Below are 20,307 nucleotides of genomic sequence, written 5' to 3' on the forward strand. Positions count from 1 at the left end.
AATCATTTTTTTAAAAAAAATTTATTTATTTCTACAGGGACATATACGGAACATGTTTAGACAGAGTGTTCAGTAGATGCATCTATAGAATAGTCTGTTTAATTTTCAAATGACATACATTTAACTCTAAAACTCAATTTTTATAACAACAATGGAAAACCTAATCATAGTGTCATACCCCAAAATTTGCCCTCCTCATTTCATCTTCAATGACTCAAGGTTCAAGGGTTTTCTCAAGTCACTCTCTCCTAGTCAAAATCAGGGTTTGCATTTTATCAAAAGAATTTGAATCTCTAAGGTCTCAAACGGATCTCAAGGTGTCTCATATGTCTCAAGGTATCTCCATGTCAATTATCAAGCTTCAATCCCAAGGATTTCTCACTCAAATGCTCAGGTGATCCACAGTCGACTAGTTTGACCTAAAAGTCAACTATGGTCAAAGTACAGTCAAAACTCCTGACTTTTGGTAAACGTCAAGTATGTGAGGCTATATCCATCATTTGATCAAAGGTTGGTCATGATCCACAAATAAAAACTCAGAAATGAACAAATGCAAAGGTTCAAATTAGGGTTTTTTATAGGAGAAAGTCAACTAAACTTTGACTGGTCATAACTTTCACATGGAGCATCAAAAATTTCCCAACCAAAGCCTATTTTGAAGGAAATTTGATTCTCTACAACTTTGTCTCTCAAAAGACAAGGCCAGAAATGCATCATTTGGGAGATATGATACAAGAGATTATAGGTCCTCCGAAAAGACAACGAAAAACACCTTTTAGGACAAAGCTCGTAACTTGAGCGTGGAAGCTTCAATTGAGATGAAACCAAAAAGGTCATTTAAAGGACTCTTTGGGCTTTCTAAAAAGTCCTAGAATGCATTCATATGATTAAAATGGAGGGAGATACGATGCACACAAGTTGGTCGAATTCTAAGAAATGCATGAAACCCTAATAAGCAATTTTCACAATTTTGAATGAATGGGCCAAACTTTTGAATCTCAAACATGATTATGAGCTCATATAGGACCTATAAATTCATTCACACATTTTTGGACTATTATTCAATTTATTTTGTATTTTTACTCATTTAAAAAAGCAAATTAATTAAGTAAAATCCAAAAGATGTGAAGCAAATCAAAAGGATTCATTTTAAATCACCCAAGAACCCAAAGATACATGGTTAGGAAGAGAGAAAATACAGGATCCGGTCCAGGTTTTTTTATTTATTTTCTTTATATTATTTAGATATCATTTATATGATTGTTTAATTGTAGAAAGTATTAATATTGATATAATTTAATTTTTAAATTAGGATTAGAAAAATCAAATTAGGATTAAGGTTAGGAGTATAACATTTTCCCCGATTATTCGATTATGTCGATTATTCGACTTAATTGATTTAATTAATTTTAATTAATATTAAATCACAAAAACCCTATAAAGGTGTAAGTATTAGGGTTTGCCCAATGCCACTGCCCATTTGGCAAAGAAAACATTAACCCTTAATCAATTCTCTTCTGGACTCGACTAAATCTATTAGTCGCATTAGGCAAGAGATAAAAATTACAAATCTAAAATACATTCAATTTGCTGCCCGCGACGATCGAATCTATCGATCAGAGTAACCAGCAATGCCCATTAATCCGTTAACTATAATGATCAAATCTATTGATCATCGCATCTAACGGTGACATATTAAATTAGGGTTGTACGCCCAAACATTCAAAAACACACTAAACCACGACACTACAGATTTTCATCTCTTCAATACTGCGATGTTCAAACTACGATAAGGTAATTCAAAATACCTTGTGAACATTTGCATTTCAAAACTATGATAGGCCATTCAAAAAGCCTTCAAACACCTCCATATCAAATTCTAAGGCGTACAACCCTGTGCCCGAACTACGTTGACTCTGATTCTCCATAAGGAGATACGTAGGCACTTCGTAACAAGGCGAGTCCCCTTCCTCAAAACCTCCATTCAGTTCAAATCTCAATTTTTGCCCTATTCATTTCCTTAGCTATTAAACCTGAACATTTTAGCCATAAAACTGTTACCTTAGATTCAAAGCCATAGGAAAGGGTTAAGGGTGCCTAACACCTTCCCTTAACCTGATTATAATAATCTTACCCCGATCTCTTAACCGCGTAAGGTTTCCTATTCGCCTTGGTAGAATAGGTGGCGACTCTAAACTTTAATTTTAAGGGCAGGTTGCTACACATAGTAAATTAAAATAAAGCAATTTAAACGCAATAGTAAATAGTACACCAAAAAAACACATCGTATAAATCGTCGAGTAATAATGTCAAATACATATATCAAAACCTCGTACATAAATGAAATCAAAATACATATATCAAATAAATCATAGGCATCACTACTATATGGGCTGAACATCATCATGCGCCTCTCTGCTGCCTCTTGCCCCGCCTCCGCCTCTGAGTCCACCGCGTCGTTTGCTGGGCACTCTGCCTCTACCGTCGAGTGGCGCACTTGCCCTGGAACAGTTTCTATGTTACAAAAATGCCTCCTCTGCCACCCTCATGATACCCACCACAAGATGCAGGCCAGTAGACCCCTCAAGGGATAAACCATTGGCAATGTCTACCTGCGCCATGTCAGCAATCTCACGAAATTGAGGAAAAACATCTTGAGTGTGGTCCACCTAAGCCTGATGAGCCCACAGAATCTCCTCGTGGGTTGGTCTGGACGGTGATCCAGGTGCGGTGGGAAGCATGTATGGGTGTGACACTCTATAGTACCAGGTGATGTACCCGTCGACGCAACTCTAGTCCCTCACTAATGTGGTCGCCCGAGCCTCGACAGGAACCAAGTGGTGCTCCCAGTCTGCAAAGACCTCGTCTAGCTGCCGACAGGTCATGACGATAGGAGCGGAGTTAGAAGGAAGGCGAGGTATGGTCTGCTGGTATCCAAACTGACGCATTACACGCTCTGGAATATAACGAACAATGATGGTTGAATTAGCATCCAACCATCAAGAATATAATACGACCTCATCATCAAACAGAATCGTCTCACTATGATTAGCGTAGCAGTCGAAGTGGACATTCTCAGCACCCATACGATCAAGACAGCGCCTGTAAGGATCCGGCACCTGGTTCCTTCTGAGGGGGCGAAGGCTCTGGCACGCGGCATGTCCTCAGTGTAACTCGACACCTCTCCCCAACCAATAATGTCAAGGAAGTGTTGTAGTACTCAAGCCTAAAAAAAATATGATCAAACATACTATCACAAATATATAATAAACTTTGAGAAAATATAGAAGGATATAAGACTGTTACCACTAAGAGGGTACACTGCCAGCCACAATCCTCGCCTTCCACGGGCATCCCTCATCGAGTCTGTGATAGGTGTACGCCAGTGTAGCCACTCCCTAGTTTTATTCATGGACACATGCAAGGTCCGATAAGTACGTCAGGTAAACGACGCCTGTGTACGTCGAACTCGTGTCCACAAAGAGCTGGGTGCCTATCAAATATAGTAAGCAACATCTTAGCACCCGTTCTCTGTGTATATCAGCCTCTTCCTCGTCACCAGCAGCCTGATGTGCCGCAAGAAGCTCATAATCATATATCTGGTGCAAGGTGTGAACCTCACGTGCACCCTGCGGGTCCTCTCCACCTCCTCAACCGCATCAGTAGGATCAGCCTCCAGCTCCTCAATCAGCATCTACATCGCTTCCTCCTTCGTCAGCCTACCGTGACTAAGGAGGGTACCCCTGGTAGGTAGATGCAGGAGGCATGAAATGTCCTCCAGAGTGATGGTAATCTCACCGTGAGGAAGATGAAAGGATGATGTCTCTTGATGCCACCTCTCTGCAAATGCCATTAGCGTCCCATTATGAATCGTGTGGAAGTCGACCGTGCAGAGGTCCCTCATACCAGAAGCTGCAAGTGCATCCCGGAACCACGACTTGTCAGGCTGCGCGAGAGCAGCAATCCTTCGGTCGTGGTTGTAGAACCTCTGGGATCCCTCTCCTGAAATTTTCCAAAAAAAATGGTTACCTTCAAGCAAAGTCATAAACTGAATTAAAAAAACTAATAAGTAATAAACAAAGAAAATTTATCTCCCTCTCCTAGATATGTCTAGTCGAATGATCTGCATACACTATCAGTAAGGACGCATCTATAGGACCCTCTAGGTACCAGACAGGATTTGGCACCGGATCATCCTCGCGTAGCTCGACAGATGGCATCGAAGATCCTGCATCATCTGTCACTGGCACATGCACAAATATAGAAGAACTTCCCCGTCGACGTCTGCGGGCGGCGGGCATCCATAAGGAAACCTCTGCATCATCCCGAGGCCTCCATGATGCAGTAGTAGATGGATTAGGCCTCTCAATTGGAAAGGACGGAGAAAGCCCGTCAATTGGAACAGATGGAGAAGGCCTGAATGGAACAGGTGTAGCAGGTACATCGGGTGTAGTAGGTACATCAAGTGAAACAGCAGCTCCATTCGTCACTTGTGATATTACACGCATTCGTTCACGCTGCACGGATGCATGTTATACAGTCCTCCCATGTATAACTCTGTCTGGATGGTCGGCCATAATGTCTGCATTATGATTTAATAAAATCGAGTTAGTTTCTACGTAGTTATAACAAGAAAAAGAAAGAAAACAAAATCAGTATAGAACATTTTGTAGATGCATCTAAGGAAGTTCTTTACATTTCAAAAAATGAGTTTCTTTCGTAGCTGCATCTACGGAATGACCCAATGTTCTACGCTTCCGTAAATGCATCTACAGAAGGCTCTGAAACCTCCAAAACACAACAATGGCGTATGGTCACTGTTGCCGATGGTTAAAAACACCCATTTTAATGGATTGATCGTCCATTTTACATTTGAAACAGGACCTACATTATCGCTAAACCATATTTCTTACACTACTCAATCATTTCTACCCCTAAATATCAAATTCAATCTCTATTACAAAAACTCTATAATAACTCGAAAATGTCGAAAACTTACCGATTAAATGGAGTTTGGAACTTGTTGGAATGTGTTGGTAGTTGAACTTGACGTTATCGACCGAACTCGAGAGGAAGAAAACAACTTCGGTGGAATTTTAATTTTTGAGGTTGAGAGAGTTTGATAGTTTAGAAATGAAAAAGTGAAGAATGGGGGAGATGAATAGTCTGACGCGAATATAACATCAAATGCTTTCGTAGATGAATCTACGGAAGCTTCTGTATGTAAATATACATAACAAAACAACGTTAAACAAAAAAATGGTGCTTCCGGAGGTACATCTACGGAAGTAGGAGGGCATTTTAGGCAACTCGCATGGTGTGTGAGATATCCAAGGGGTGTGGTAAGAGTTTCTCAAATATTTTAACGACTAACATTTTTAAAATTTGTTATGAAAATAAAAACAATGTTAAAGTAGGTAGTTATATATTACTGGGAAACAACAAAGCTTGCAAGATAGTAGGTGTTGGATCTGTGAGATTCAAGCTCCATGATGAGTCGATAAATTTGTTGACAGAAGTCAGGTATGAACCTGATTTGAAGAGAAATTTGATTTCTCTTGGTGAATTCGACAAGAAAGGATATGTTTTCCAAGGAGAGAAAAGTATCCTAAGAGTCATGGAGGGGTCGAAGGAAGTATTGAGAGGCGTGAAGAAACAAGGCTTGTATACCCTTGAGGAGGAAGTTGTAAGTGGTTTGACAAATGTTGCATCCACGAAAGCTTTGTCGAAGACAGAAATTTGGAACATGAGATTGGGCCATGTTAGTGAAAGGGGTCTGGTCAAATTAGGGAAATAAAATTTGCTTGGTGGTGACAAACTCAAAAAACTGAAGTTTTGTGAACCCTGTGTACTTAGAAAATCTTGTAGAGTGAAGTTCAACAAAGGTAAACAAAGAACACATGAATCCCTTGATTAAGTCCATGTTGATCTATGGGGGCCTGCAAGGTGTCTATTACATTCAGGAGCAAGGTATTTTATATCCATAGTATATGATTATTCTAGAAAATTATGGGTATTCATCCAGAAGACTAAGGATAAAACTTTTGAGAATTTCAAAAGTTTAAAGACTCTGGTTGAAAATCATACTGGCATAAAGGTCAAGAGGTTGAGAACCGATAATGGCCTTGAATTTTGCAATGAGGCGTTCGACAACTTTTGTGTTGCCTCTGGTATTGCAAGGCACATAACTACTATAGGTACTTCACAACAAAATGGTTTGACTGAAAGGTTTAATCGAACTATTTTGGAGTGATTTAGATGCATGTTGACTATAGTTAGGTTAAAAAAGGTGTTTTGGCTGAGGCTATTTCGATAGCAACATATCTGATAAAGAGATGTCCTTCGAATGCGTTAGATATGAAGACACCTGAAGAAGGTTGGTCGGGACATCCACCAGATCTCGACAAACTGAGAGTATTTGGCTGCATAGCCTATGCTCACATTAGGCAAGACAAGGTCAAACTTAGAACTCTAAAATGCATGGGATACCCTGAAGGAGTCAAAGATTATAGGCTATGGTTCTTAGAGCTAGGTCACAAGAGGAGTATCACTAGTCGAGATGTATTTTTCAATGAAGCCAAAATGGAATTTTAGAAAACTGATGATGTTGGACAAAGTGCAAAAATATCTAACGAAGAGTTGGAAAAGGTAGAGATTCCTGCTAAGGTGAAGCATGTTGATGCTGAATTGCATATCCTAGATGAAGTCGAAGAAGAAGCAGAAGATGCTGATGGAGTTGAGGAAACTGTCGATGACTACCTATTATCAAGAGATAGGTCGAGAAGAGTCATCAAGCCACCTCAGAGACTTGGGTATGCAGATCTTATACCGTATGCCTTAATCTCTACAAGTGAGGTTCTAGACGAAGAACCTAGAGACTATAAGGAAGTCATGAGGAGCTGAAATAAGATTGAATGGCTGAAGACCATGAATGATGAGATGAAATATCTTCATGATAATCATACTTGGGAACTGATCAAAAAACCTACTGGAGCAAGGTTAGTCATCTCTAAATGGGTTTTCAAAGTTAAGGAAGGAATCAAAGGAGTGGCATCAAAAATATACAAGGCAAGGTTGGTCGCAAGGGGTTTCACTCAAAAAACCCTTGTATCGACTTTAATGATATGTTTTCTCCTGTTAAGAAGCATAGGTTCATTCGAATGTTGCTTACCATGGTGGCATAGTTCGATCTTGAACTGGAACAGATAGATGTGAAAACTGTGTTCTTGTATGGTAATCTAGATGAAACAATCCTGATGAGGCAACCTGAAGGGCATGTCAAAAAGGGGAAGGAAGAATATGTGTGCAAGTTAAAGAGATCCTTATATGGACTTAAACAATCTCCTCGACAATGGAATAGGAGATTCGGCAAGTTCATGACACGCATAAGTTTCATTAGAAGTTAGTTTGACCATTGCGTTTACTTCAGATTTCGACCTAGTAATTCATTTGTTATTTTGTTGCTTTATGTGGATAATATTCTCATAGCAAGCAATAATCTCGAAGATGTAATGAGGTTGAAGGCTGAACTCAATAAGGAATTTGATATGAAGGATTTGGGAGCTGCATCCAGGATTCTTGGAATTGACATTTGAAGGGATAGAAAGCAGTTGAAATCATGCTTATATCAAGAGGCATGGTATGTCAAATTCAAATCCTGTTGTGACTCTGATAAACCCTCAATTCAAGCTGAGTATAAATCAGTGTCCCATTATTGATGTCGAAAGAGCTTATATGAATAGTATCCCATATGCTAATATAGTAGGTTCTTTGATGTATATGGCTTGTACTAGAACCGACATAGCATATGCAACAAGTCTTATAAGTACACTACTACATTTTTGGCATATAATAGCGCATAATTAATAGCGCTTTTTAATAAAGTGCTATTAAAATTCTTACACAAAGACCTATAATATCGCTTTTTACTCGGGCGCTATTATATAGTGAGACATATAATAGCACTTTCTTATAAACGCTATTATAGGCTACTTACCAAAATGAAAACGAAAATGATCGAAAGACTCAATAGCGCTCTTTGGGTAAACGATATTACAAAGACGCCCCTTTGTTAGCACTTTTCTAAAAAGTGCTATCATAGATTTTTCTATCAAATAAAAAAAGACGTGGAAAAATACTCTGAACATGGAAAATAAACACACTTATAAATAAATAAAAACACTTACCACTTTATTTTAAAAATAAATAAAAACAAAACTCCAACCCCACGAGCTTCGTGACTTTCTCATGGCACTTACCCTCAGCTTTACCGATTCACCTTCTTCTTCATTCGTCTTCCCTCACCTTCTTTTACCCCTAAACTCAAAAACCCTCTTCTTGCCTATTGTTATCTCCTTCGATCTCAAAAGCCACGTTCTCTCTATCAAACCCAATCACGTTCACAAGCTTATAAACCCTAAAAAAAATAATTGATTGAACCCAAAAATCTATTAAAACTCTATAAATCGATTGAACCTATAACTTAGAATTCGATTTATTTGTTTGCAAAAATCGATTGAAACCCAAAAACCATCTTCCATCTTCAACAATACTTTGTGTGTCAAAGATTTCGATTCACGTTAAAGTAAGCTTTACAACTATTCTCTTCTTCTTTACAAGTACAATCATCTTCATATTGAACTTTAATTGTTTTTTAATTTGGTTTTTATGATTTAGGGTAAATCTTATTTTTGTTGTCTGTTAAAATATTTTTCCCTGGATGAAAAAAAAACGTATTACAGATGAGTGAAACATGCTTAGTGCTTAGTAGTTAGTATAAGGATTTAGAGAAGTAAATCTTAATTCCTGGGGTTTAGTTGATTAGAAACCTCTGTTCTTTGGAATGGAAAAAACTCTTGCAGTTATTTCTCTAGAAATAATATTAATGAGTTTGTAAATGGATTCTCTTATACAAATATGAAGCATTTGTGATCTGTTATTCTTAGAAATTATTTGGATAAACCACTGATCATATGACTTGCTACATTGTGTAGTATTTTTTGTTAAGAGATGTTTAAATTTTCTAACACAGTTCTTACTTTGTTAATAAATAGTGTAAAATATTAATCAAGCTTCAAGAATGATTAACTTAGAAATTTCTTTGTTGTGTGACTTTGGTAGCATCTACACTTATACTGAAGAAAGCAGGATGGATGGTAGTCAAAAGGTTTGAAAAAATGGCCACGGTCGCGTTTTGGTCCCGTAAAGGTTTTCAAGATTTTTCAATCGGTACAGGTGTTGCAGCATTGATTGCAGTCGATACGATGTGAGTTAACTTCAAATTGTTCTTTAATATAGAAATGGTGAATACCGTTGTGTCGTTGGTTTTCAGGGCTGCGGACCGTTTTTTAAAACCTAGTCATCTTACCAATCTTTCTCCCATTGTTGCTTCTTTTCATCAATGACATTCTAATGCTCAAGGTTTTCTTCTGACCTTTGCTTAGGTCAACATTGTGATGTAGTTTTGTCACTTTTATTATGATGAATTGCAAAATAGAGGCAGGAATCATCAAATAAGAAGTTTAGGAACATGGATGAGTACCACTTTTATGATCTTTAATGATTTAATATAGTTTGCTCAAGGTGTAGAACAAGCAGTGTGAAAAGCAACAATACCTCAAAAATTAAGGTGCCCACAATTATGTTGGATTTCATATCAGAAAATCAATATTGCTGTTGATTATAGGTTAATTCTATGAAATGTTTATATATTATGGGGGTCTAACCTAGGCTTCATGGGGCCTTTTTTTGTAATGTTTATCCACATTATATTTCTCATTCTTTTCTTGTTCGATTTTCTAGGGACATTTGACTAGAGTGGGTTGATTATGGCGTTGATGCGTACTCTGATGCTTGTCTCGAATCTAGCCCCTGTGTGGTTCCGTGTGCAAAATTTGGCGGCTTCACCAATATAAGATCATTGTACCTCTTTCTCCTAAAATCAAGCATGAGGAGGTATTTATCTTAACTATTTGCTGACCATTCTTGTGATTTTGTTGGATCCTAAATATCATTTCCCAATTTTTACAGAACTACTAGTTTGAGTTTAATGAAATGTGTTTATTGAAGTATTGCTTGATTACTTATCTTGTTTCATATGTGGATGTATTGAATTGTTGTGCATTCTAAGATGTCATAGCTACATGAAAGATATTGGAATTGACATCAACAGTATAAGTATATGATCTAGTAATATTGTACCAGCCATGTGAAAATTTTATTACTTCCTAAATATATGATCTAGTGATAATGTACCAGCTAGCGTTTCTTTATAATGCACACTAGTGTCGAGCTTTTCTTTGATGAGTTTGAAGCTAGCGATGCAAACATAAAGCAACTTTTCAACCATTGTAATACAATTATGCGTTCTGATAAAACAAATGTAATCTCTTTTTTCTTTAACTTGTTAATATTCTATGAGATTTTTCCTTATAAACTATCCAATGAAAATTCTATTAATTTATTAAAATATTATTACAGGCATCTCAAATATTCACTTATGCAAATTAAGCTGGACTATATATGCTTGAAACTACTCTAGTTGCCCTTCAAAATATAAAGCTCTAGATGAAGCTTCCAGGAAGATTCTTTTCTCTAAATTCTCTAAGATGATGCAACATGTAACTAAATTGCTTGTTACTGGAATACTATTCTTTTATTATTTTAAAGCTAATGCATTCTTAACAAGGATCAAAATGTCAAGGTTCTGTTGTAGTCAATTGATAACTAATATTTGCTAGTTGTTGCATACTTATCATATTCATTTTTATGATTTATTTTTTAAACATTTTATGCATCTTAAATAACGTGTTATGACAAATTTAGTTTTATTATACAAAAGAATGGATATATATATATATATATATATATATATATATATATATATATATATATATATATATATATATATATATATATATATATATATATATATATATATATATATATATATATATATATATATATATATATATATATATTTGTTTGTTTGTTTTAGATTTTCTTAATTATTTACATTTTTGAGAAAAATAGAATAGTTTTAGATGTAGTACAGATTTAAAAAATCTCCTACTATGATTTTGTTGGAAAAAAATTAAAAGGATCTCAAATAGCAGTTTCAAATAATGGATATTAAATATAAGGCTCTAGGATAGCGTTTTTTAAGGAATTGCTATTAAATAACCAAACACTAACTATGATAGCGCTTTGAGGAAAGTGCTAATAAAGCTTGCACTTTAATAGCGCTTTTAAAGTGCTATTATAGGTAGCAAACATATAATAGCAGCGGATTTAATACCACTTTTAAGCGCTATTAAATGCTCAAAAAAGTGCTATTAAAAATGCATTTTGGCGTAGTGGTAGGTACTGAAGGATAGAAAAACACTTAGAAAGGGGGGGTTTGAATAAGTGTAGCTTTAAAAACTTGACAGATAAAAATAAATTGCACAGTTATTTTTATCCTGGTTCGTTGTTAACTAAACTACTCCAGTCCACCCCCGCAGAGATGATTTACCTCAACTGAGGATTTAATCCACTAATCGCACGGATTACAATGGTTTTCCACTTAGTCAGCAACTAAGTCTTCCAGAGTCTTCTGATCACACACTGATCACTCCAGGAACAACTGCTTAGACACCCTCTAAGACTTTTCTAGAGTATTCTGATCCACACGATCACTCTAGCTACAACCTGCTTAGATAACCTCTAAGACTTCCTAGAGTATTCTGATCCACACGATCACTCTAGTTCCTTACAACTTAATGTAATCAATTCTAAGAGTATTACAATTGCTTCTTAAAAGCTATAATCACAAACTGTGATATTTCTCTTAACGTTTATCTCACTAATATATTACAACAGCAATGTAGTGAGCTTTGATGAAGATGAAGATTCTGAGCTTTGAATAGAACAGAGTTTCAGCAAGTTAATAGGCGTTGTTTTTGTTCAGAATCGTTAACCTTGCTTCTCATCAGAACTTCATATTTATAGGCGTTGGAGAAGATGACCGTTGAATGCATTTAATGCTTTGCGTGTTCCGTACAGCATCGCATTTAATGTTATACGCTTTTGTCAACTACCTCGAGCCTTGTTCACGCTGTGTCTACTGACGTTGCCTATAATAGCTTTTAACGTTCCTTTTGTCAGTCAGCGTAGCTTGCCACTTGTACTTCCTTCTGATCTGATGTTTGTGAATACAACGTTTGAATATCATCAGAGTCAAACAGCTTGTGCAAAGCATCTTCTGATCTTCTGACCTTGAAGTGCTTCTGAGCGTGATACCATCAGAACTTCAGTGCTTCTGATCTCATGTTCTTCTGATGCTTCCATAGACCCATGTTCTGATTCTGCTTCGACCATCTTCTGATGTCTTGCCAGACCATGTTCTGATGTTGCATGCTGAACCCTTTGAGATACAGCTTCTGAGCGCTGAATTATGCATACTCTTTATATATTTCCTGAAAAGGAAATTGCATTGGATTAGAGTACCATATTATCTTAAGCAAAATTCATATTATTGTTATCATCAAAACTAAGATAATTGATCAGAACAAATCTTGTTCTAACAATCTCCCCCTTTTTGATGATGACAAAAACATATATAAATGATATGAATTTGCGATCAGAAAGAGCAGACGGCAAAAGACAAATTACACAGCTTATAGCATAAGCATATGAATATGTCTCCCCCTGAGATTAACAATCTCCCCCTGAGATAAATAATCTCCCCCTGAAATAAATACTCGAAGAACTTTAATAAAAGACTTCCCTGATTATTTCGGTAGAGACGATCACATAAGCTTCTGTCTTTAGAAAATTCATAGCTTCTGACTTCTGCTTCCATTGGACAGCTTCAGAACTAGAATTTCTTTAGATCCCTAGAACACTCACAGCTTCTGATTCCTGCTTCCATCTAGGACAGCTTCAGAACTTGAATTTCTTTGATCTTCAGAACATTCACAGCTTCTGATTTCTGCTTCCATTTAGGACAGCTTCAGAACTTGAATTTCTTTAATCTTCAGAACATTCACAGCTTCTGATTTCTGCTTCCATTTAGGACAGCTTCAGAACTTGAGTTTTCTGGATCTTTAGAACATTCACAGCTTCTGATTTCTGCTTCCCTCGGATAGCTTCAGAGCTTTGAATTTCTACCAACATCACTTCATGCTAGATTTGTATCAGAACATTGTTGAATGTACCAGAGCATCATCAGAGCATCTCTACATCCTGAAATGTTACAGAACAAAAACTAAACGACAAAAGTCAGCATGAACGAGTCAGAACATAAAATGTATATTAGAACACATGATTTGTATCAGAGCCATATAGGCTAAAATAATGTATCAGAGCAAATAGAATTTTGTCAAAGCAAATAGACAAATATGGATCAAATTCTATTATCAGTGCTTCTGATTCATTCTTCTTTCTTGCTTCTGATTTCTGAAGCTTGACAGCACTCAGCTTGCTTCAGTTTCCATGAGCTTATTCTTTTTACAGAATAACACTTCTTATGGTTTTGCTTCTTGTGTTTGCTTTGAAGATTCTCTTCACTTCTTTATACCTGCAAAACACTTAAACCATATAGAACTTGCAGTTCTTGTTAGTAAAAGCAACTGATTAAATCAAATCATTTATCACATATTTCTCCCCCTTTTTGTCATATCATCAAAAAACAAAAAAGATTCAGAGACAAACAAAACGAAACACACGGAGGAAGAAGATGATTTCATTGAAGTTCAAACAGCAGGTACAGAAGTACATGAAGATAAGTAAGATCAGATGCACAAAAACAGATGCAACGAAAAGAAAGAAACAACACAGACTCAATCTAAGATGGCCCTAGCCTTGACAAGATCTTGGCCAGCATCTCTTGAACCTCATTGTTGTGTCCATCTTGCCTCACCATGAAAGCTCTATACTCAGCATTGAGTGAACTTTGCTCATCCTGTCTCTTCTGAATTTCTTCCAGAGTCCTTGCAAGACGAGAAGGTTCATCAGAAGAAGCTTCACCGCTTTCAACCACAGGAATAGCAACTTGATCTATAGCTTCCATGGATAGATCATTTGCAGGGATGTCCTCAACAGGATCTGATTCAGCAACATGATCTTCAGCATCTGCTTCTTGCATGGAAGCATCTCCATATTCTGCAGCAGGAATTTCCGAGTCTCCATTCTCAAGTGCCTGAAGAATGGCAGCTAGATTCCTGGGAGCAGAAGGACCTTCAACTTCTGGTGGGTCAACAACTTCTGGAATGACCAAGCTTGGGTCTTTCTCCGAAGGGTTTTCCCTCAGATAGTCAAAGAGAGTCTTGAAGTCTCCGAGCAGAACAGGATAATCAGGAATAAAGACAACGATATCCCTGCATGGATTTGCTTCCATTTCAGCAGCCAGTCTTAATTGTTCCATCTCATCCAAGAAGGGCTTCTCCTCAGCAGCAACACAATTTCTGAGAGGATGGTAGTATATACCATTATCATCCTCCAGAAGGTAACCAGGGTAACCAGGGGCAGCAGCCACTAGTCTTTTCTGTACTCCCATTGCTTCTACTTGAAAATCCTTGCGAAATCTTCTCCAGAGATTTCTTGTAGAAACATCATCCAGACCATTTAGAAATGCATCCTTCAGAAGGTCTAGACTGCTAATCACCTCATGTCTGAAAAGTTCCAGGTAGGTATAGGGTTCAGGTTCAGGCGGATTGAAGGTGAATTTGTAGTCAGGGTAGAGAAGACAGTAAGGTTTGGATTTTCTGGTAGGTAAGGGATGGGATATAGAAGGTGGAGGTGCGGTGGATGAGGAAGAAGGGATATCTGAGAGAATGATTGATGAGGATGGAATATCAGAAATGATAGATTGAGACGAGGATGAAGTATTTGTAAAGGGAGTTGGTGAGAAAGATTTATCAGAAGGAGTTGGGGGAAGAATACTTAAAGGTGTGGGGTTTAGAATGGGAGAGGAGAAGGATGATGGAGAAGGATTTGGTAAGGTGAAGTTTATTTTTGGTTCAGATGGAGGTGATTGGAAAGATGGTTTAGGGACAGAAGGAGGTGGAGTAAAAACCTTTCTGGAGATTTGTACAGAAGAAGAAGATCTTGTTCTGCGAAAGGAATCTCTGATCCTTTTATCTCTTCGTTCTTCAGAGTCCACCTTGTCAGGATCATAGGTGACCCTCAACTTCTTGGCTTTCTCAGCCTCATCTTCTCGGGCTTTTCTTTTTAGCCTAGCCTTTAGTTCCTTCTGATCCTTCTTCAGAAGATCAGCCTTGGACGGAAGTACTCTGCCACGGATCCAAGCAGGATCAATATCTGATTGCTTCCTAACACAATCTTCCAGGTAAGACTTGACAACCTGATGCAGTTCTTCTTGAAACAAGGAGGCAAAACCTTCAACAGCAACTCTTCTTGAGAGAATGTCAGGAAAGCTTGGGCACACAGAAGGTACATTTTGAATGAGTTCTAATCTGAACAAATCCACACCATTAAAAATGGGACCTTGAACTACTCCAAGCAAATGGGATGCATTGAGTTTTCTGATGGAGTCCAGCACTTTGCTTTCAGTAAGAATGTCTGAAATCATTCTTCCAAACGGAATAGTCGTTCTTGAAAGATGAGGGTACTTCGCCCTTTCCTCTTCTCTTGACTCAAGGATTGAAGTCTTTAGATTCTCAAACAGAATGTGAGAAATGTTGATCTCAGTCTTTTTGCCAATGCAGAAAAGAGTGTGCTTGTGATCTGGACTGATGTAAGAAGAGGAGAGCATCCTTTTTCTGTGGTAAAGAGAACCCAGAATAATCTCAGCCCATACTCTATAGAATGGCCTCAAGGTGCCTGTGTTATTCGAGTCAATCCCAGAAGACTTAGAGATTTGTTTTTCAACTATCGACCAATCAACAGATGCATGTCGAAAACCAGACCAACCTTCTTCATCATTCAGATTGTATAGCTTCCTGATCAGTTTTTCAGAGATAACCACTTCATGCCCTAGCACGAATGAAATGATGGCCGTTGGGGTAACCGTGGCATGTACCCAGAAATCCTTCACAAGATCAGGATAAATTGGACCAACCAATCTATTAAGGTACTTGGACCATCCTTGCTCAAGGATTCTTGCATCACACTTAAAGCCATTCGCTTTAAGATTGTTTAAGTCCACAGCAGTTTCACATAAAACCTCCAAGTCCTTCGTGGGTATCAAGCAAGTTTTCAAAGGAGCGTATTCATAATTTCGTAGAAGGATTTGTGAAGAAGTAAGTCTTTCTTTTGAGGAAGATGAACAAGAGGAAGAGTTCATGATGATTATGTCGTAAGATTAGATCAAAGACTAGGGTTTGAAAAAGACAAACAGATGCAGCGAAAAAAAAATGTACAGCAAAATAGAGAGAAGGAGAAAAGAATGAAGTTGAAGCGGGCTATTTAAAAGATTTGAAAATAATTTAAATCATTTTGCATTAAATGTGAAATGACATTAGGAGAGATAGCATGGTAAATGAAATGATTTAATACAGTTACCTAGGTCGGCGTCTTTTCAACTGCACGCTTCGTACTGACCGTAGAGACACGTGTTCATCATTAGATAATGGATGACAGGTGTGAAATATTCAATAGGCTTTACGCCTTCTGATTTCGATCACTGCTTCTGAATTGATCAAGTTTCTCTTCTGGAAACACTCCTTCTGAAGTGTGCTGATATAAATCTGAATGATCTTCTGATCCATTATTTCTGATATACACAGCTTCTGGAGATTCACTTCTTTGTTCTGCAGCTTCTGATAAGACAAAACTGTATCTGCAGAAATTCTTAAGCTGCTTTGTTTCATCAGAAACAAGTTTATCATCAAACCAGATATTTATTGATTCGTCCACAATCAATGTTTCAATATTGTATATTCTGTAGCATCTAGAGCATTTAGAATACTCAAGAACGAAACATCAATGCTTAAGAAACAAACATAACAGATGGTTCCAAGACTAATAAACTTTCTTTTCTGATCCCCTACGAACATAGTTTCTTCAACAGATTTATGTACCAGAACTTGGAAGACAGTCCTTCTTCCCTTCAAGTGTTGAGACCAACTTGAGTCCAGGTGACATGACATGTTGATTTTTATCTTCTTTGTCGCCAAGAGAATCTGCAAAAGAAATAGTCTTTTTCTTTGGTACCCACATCTTCTTGGGTCCTTTCTTGTTAGATTTTCTCAGGTTCTGATTGAACTTGGGTTTAACATTGTAAGCAATAGGAGGAACAACATGATAATTTTTAATGTGAGTTTCATGATATTTCCTAGGTTGTGTCACATGCTTCTTGGTGTGTGTTATGTGAAAACTTTGAGCATGTGAAGTGTGCCTAATATCATGGGAGTGGCCATACTTGAACTGATCATACAATGGCTTGTATGTGAATTTCATTTCATCAACAGGTTCAAGTTTGTATGGGATTTCACCCTCAAAACCAATGCCGACTCTTTTGTTTCCGGACACAGCATATATCATAGAAGCTAGCTGACTTCTGCCAATACTTCTAGATAAGAACTTCCTGAAACTTAAATCATATTCTTTCAGAATATGGTTTAGACTAGGAGTGGATTTTTCTGAATCAGAAGGAGATCCAACATTATTGGATAATTTTAAAAGTTTTTCTTTTAATTCAGAATTCTCCAACTCAAGCTTCTTTGTTTCAAATTCAAATAGCTTTTTCAGCTTTTTGTATTTGAGACTGATCTGAGACTTGAGTTCCAGAAGTTCAGTTAGACCGGAAACTAACTCATCTCTAGTAAGTTCAGAAAATACCTCTTCAGAATCTGATTCTGATGTAGATTCTGATCCGTCATCTTCTGTCGCCATCAGCGCACAGTTAGCCTGCTCATCTTCAGAGTCTGAATCATCTTCTGACTCATCCCAGGTTGCCATAAGACCTTTCTTCTTATGAAACTTCTTCTTGGGATTTTCCTTCTGAAGTTTTGGACATTCATTCTTGAAGTGTCCAGGCTCATTGCATTCATAGCACATGACCTTCTTCTTGTCAAATCTTCTGTCATCAGAAGATTCTCCACGTTCAAATTTCTTTGAACTTCTGACGCCTCTGAACTTCCTTTGCTTGTTCTTCCAGAGTTGATTTAGCCTTCTGGAGATCAAGGACAGTTCATCTTCTTCTTCAGATTCTGATTCTTCAGGATCTTTTTCTCTAGCCTGAAAAGCGTTAGTGCATTTCTTGATATTGGATTTTAATGCAATGGACTTACCTTTCTTTTGAGGCTCATTTGCGTCCAGCTCTATTTCATGGCTTCTCAAGGCACTGATAAGCTCTTCCAGAGAAACTTCATTCAGATTCTTTGCAATCTTGAATGCAGTCACCATAGGACCCCATCTTCTGGGTAAGCTTCTGATGATCTTCTTTACATGATCAGCCTTGGTGTATCCCTTGTCAAGAACTCTTAATCCAGCAGTAAGAGTTTGAAATCTTGAAAACATCTTTTCAATGTCTTCATCATCCTCCATCTTGAAGGCTTCATACTTCTGGATTAAAGCGAGAGCTTTAGTCTCCTTGACTTGAGCATTTCCTTCATGAGTCATTTTCAAGGACTCATATATGTCATAGGCCGTTTCCCTGTTAGATATCTTCTCATACTCAGCATGAGAGATAGCATTCAGCAAAACAGTTCTGCATGTATGATGATTCCTGAAAAGCTTCTTCTGATCATCATTCATTTCTTGCCTTGTCAGCTTTACGCCACTGGCATTTACTGGATGTTTGTAACCATCCATCAGAAGATCCCATAGATCACCATCTAGACCAAGAAAGTAACTTTCCAGTTTATCTTTCCAGTATTCAAAGTTTTCACCATCAAATACCGGCGGTCTAGTATAACCATTGTTACCGTTGTGTTGCTCAGCAGAGCCAGATGTAGATGCAGGTGTAGACTTTCCAGTTTCATCAACCATCTTTTACTGAAGCGTTTTTCTCTTCCTGAATCTTTTCTAAACACGGTTAAGTGCTTGCACCTTAGAACCGGCGCTCTGATGCCAATTGAAGGATAGAAAAACACTTAGAAAGGGGGGGTTTGAATAAGTGTAGCTTTAAAAACTTGACAGATAAAAATAAATTGCACAGTTATTTTTATCCTGGTTCGTTGTTAACTAAACTACTCCAGTCCACCCCCGCAGAGATGATTTACCTCAACTGAGGATTTAATCCACTAATCGCACGGATTACAATGGTTTTCCACTTAGTCAGCAACTAAGTCTTCCAGAGTCTTCTGATCACACACTGATCACTCCAGGAACAACTGCTTAGACACCCTCTAAGACTTTTCTAGAGTATTCTGATCCACACGATCACTCTAGCTACAACCTGCTTAGATAACCTCTAAGACTTCCTAGAGTATTCTGATCCACACGATCACTCTAGTTCCTTACAACTTAATGTAATCAATTCTAAGAGTATTACAATTGCTTCTTAAAAGCTATAATCACAAACTGTGATATTTCTCTTAACGTTTAAGCTTAATCTCACTAATATATTACAACAGCAATGTAGTGAGCTTTGATGAAGATGAAGATTCTGAGCTTTGAATAGAACAGAGTTTCAGCAAGTTAATAGGCGTTGTTTTTGTTCAGAATCGTTAACCTTGCTTCTCATCAGAACTTCATATTTATAGGCGTTGGAGAAGATGACCGTTGAATGCATTTAATGCTTTGCGTGTTCCGTACAGCATCGCATTTAATGTTATACGCTTTTGTCAACTACCTCGAGCCTTGTTCACGCTGTGTCTACTGACGTTGCCTATAATAGCTTTTAACGTTCCTTTTGTCAGTCAGCGTAGCTTGCCACTTGTACTTCCTTCTGATCTGATGTTTGTGAATACAACGTTTGAATATCATCAGAGTCAAACAGCTTGGTGCAAAGCATCTTCTGATCTTCTGACCTTGAAGTGCTTCTGAGCGTGATACCATCAGAACTTCAGTGCTTCTGATCTCATGTTCTTCTGATGCTTCCATAGACCCATGTTCTGATTCTGCTTCGACCATCTTCTGATGTCTTGCCAGACCATGTTCTGATGTTGCATGCTGAACCCTTTGAGATACAGCTTCTGAGCGCTGAATTATGCATACTCTTTATATATTTCCTGAAAAGGAAATTGCATTGGATTAGAGTACCATATTATCTTAAGCAAAATTCATATTATTGTTATCATCAAAACTAAGATAATTGATCAGAACAAATCTTGTTCTAACAGGTACATGGAGAATCCTAGAAAGGCTTACTGGCAACCATTGAAGTGAATTCTAAGGTACATAAATTGGTCTCAGAATAGA

At 37.5% G+C, this 20,307-nt stretch overlaps 1 long non-coding RNA gene across 1 annotated transcript; it reads left to right on the forward strand.

The window, feature by feature from the left end:
* The first annotated feature begins 8,218 nt into the window (after positions 1-8,218).
* LOC131607209 (uncharacterized) lies at positions 8,219-10,805 on the forward strand. Its single transcript, XR_009285224.1, has 4 exons — positions 8,219-8,584; positions 9,121-9,628; positions 9,802-9,954; positions 10,480-10,805. It is a non-coding gene; the product is annotated as an uncharacterized LOC131607209 (long non-coding RNA).
* Positions 10,806-20,307: the final 9,502 nt, after the last annotated feature.

The sequence above is a fragment of the Vicia villosa genome, linkage group LG5 (assembly GCF_029867415.1).
Source record: "Vicia villosa cultivar HV-30 ecotype Madison, WI linkage group LG5, Vvil1.0, whole genome shotgun sequence".
NCBI classification, from domain to species: domain Eukaryota; kingdom Viridiplantae; phylum Streptophyta; class Magnoliopsida; order Fabales; family Fabaceae; genus Vicia; species Vicia villosa.